The sequence below is a fragment of the Coenobita brevimanus genome, chromosome 57, assembly GCF_032717465.1.
Source record: "Coenobita brevimanus isolate Jiangsu-jjx chromosome 57, ASM3271746v2, whole genome shotgun sequence".
Lineage (NCBI taxonomy): Eukaryota > Metazoa > Arthropoda > Malacostraca > Decapoda > Coenobitidae > Coenobita > Coenobita brevimanus.
Window position 1 is genome coordinate 57,069,439 of NC_137010.1, and position 2,314 is coordinate 57,071,752.

A 2,314-nucleotide genomic window follows, 5' to 3' on the forward strand; every position below is an offset into this window, starting at 1 on the left:
GCATCAGGGGTTAGTCTTATGGCCCATACTGTTTACAATGGTGTTCAAAGCCCTCTCACATGACTTCAAAAATGGACTCCTAAGAGATATGTTGTAACTGATGACTTGATGTTGATTGCAGAGAATGAAAGGAAGGCAGAGCAGAGATTCAGGAAGTGGAGAGATTGTATGGGGCACAAAAGCCAGAGAGTAAATGTAAATAAAACAAAGGTGATGGTATCTAGGTCAGGTGGTGGTGCTGTAAAAGAAGAGGGACAATGGCCACTCACAGTTTGCCACAAGGGCATGGGAAGTAATTCCATCTTGTGCAGTGTTTGTGATAAGTGGGTGCATAAAAGCCTGCAAGATAATGCTGATTTCATGTGTGCAGTGTGATGGGGAGAGCATGTGAAGATCATTCATTCATTCATTCATTGCCAGACGCCATGTATCCCACACAGGGTGGCCAAGGGCTTAGAGTTATTTGTTTTACAGGGAGGGGCACTAATCCTCCACCAACCCCACTTGACACGTAGGGATGCCAACAGCATCTGGTGTTCCCAGGCGGTCACCCATCCAAGTACTAACCAGACCCAACGTTGCTTAACTTCGCTGATCAGACGGGAAGCGGTGTACTCAACGTGGTATCAACTGTGAAAAGACTGACCTCACTGGTAAGTCTCTTGAGTGTGTGGACGTTTTGTTACCTAGGAGACACGTTATGTGCTGGAGGTGGGGCTGGAGCTAGCTCTGTGGCTAGAGTGGAGAGTGGTTGGAAGAAGTTCAGGGAGCTGTTGCCTCTCCTGACACTGAGAAGGTTCTCTCTTTGTGCTATGGGATCTCTGAATGAAGCATTTGTTAGGAGTGAAATGCTGTATGGGAGTGAGACCTGGCAGTAAAGGAAGAGGATATTCACAGACTCAAATGTACATAAATGGGACTCATTAGGTGGATGTGCAGTGCGTCCTTCAATGCAAGGCCTCAGGGGGCGGGGGGGGGGGGCCTAAGTTTACAATGGAAGAGTTGAGATGATGACTGGAATTGACAAGTACTTGTGCTGTAATGAGGAAGGGTAGATTGAGATGATTTGGGCATGTGGAGAGGATGGGGGATGACAACTGGATGCAGAAAAAGAAGTGCAAACATTGGGAGTAGGGTTGCAAGAAGCATGCTGAAAAAGACCTGGGACAACAACACTGTGATCTTAGGAAGGCTGCCAGAGAGCGAGCAGCATGGAGTGCCACCATTAAGTGACCAAGGCTGAAGCATGCAAGCATTCTGGAGCCTTTATAAACAAAACAAACCTAAATGAATGATACTGCATCTATAAAAATTGTAAGAGGGCAACAGGGCAGCATTAAGTGGGCAATAAACCCTAACTATTCCTCAGAATGAGATCACATCCTATTGAAGGACCTTAACTCACTAGTCCACCATGCATCTAAAAACTATATGAGGGTACTGGGGCTAATGCACTACATCAATGCACAGCATGAAGACCCACCTTTGATCTCCCTGCATGCATCACAGAAGTGTCCCATAAACAGGAAGACAAAAATAATCTAGGGTGACAGGGGAGGCTCTCCAAGCAGAACAGTTTGGCATTAGTCAAAATAAAATACATGGCACTTCAGCTGACATAGCCTACATCATCTGCTTACTTATAGTTACCAATGGGTCACACAAGAATACTATACTCAAGTAAGGGAAATTATCAAACCAAATACAATCTATGTCTTTTTAATTATATAAAAATGTTTGCCATTTAATCATTCTATCAGCATCACACGATACTGTTTAATTCACTCGGCCCAGGACATTTTTTCATTTTCGTCTTATTAACTTCAGACGATTTTTTTCAGGTTTGGAGAGACCTTTTGAGCTGGAGGGGTTGGGTACAGCCATAATAAACCCTTTCAGTATGAAAGCTCTATCCTAGTTTAAATAATAGTGTCTGTTAGCTGCAAAAATAAACAAAAGAGGATGTCACCCAAATTCAAGGGACTAATACGGACTCTGTCATGATTCTTCCTTTTTTTTTTAATACTGTACACTAATCATCAAGCCAACCACTAAATGTAAACGCACTGTGAGCATCAATCAACGTTTATCCACATGTCACTGAAACTACAGCATGTTTTTCTAATTATAGCACGTTTTGCTTAACCTGACAAAGATCTCTAACCCATATCAGCTCAGTTATTGGCCAAGTATGATCAGAATGGAAGGTCGATTAATAGTAACCAAGGAGACTTATTCCTACCCCATGCAGAAGGCTTTTTCCTACCCCATGGAGAAAGTTTTTTCCCACCTCATGAAGAAGTATTTTTCCTAC

The 2,314-nt window shown here is 43.2% G+C and overlaps 1 pseudogene; it reads right to left on the bottom strand.

Annotated features, from left to right (window-relative positions):
• Positions 1-518: 518 nt before the first annotated feature.
• On the bottom strand, positions 519-638 carry LOC145402417 (5S ribosomal RNA; annotated as a pseudogene).
• Positions 639-2,314: the final 1,676 nt, after the last annotated feature.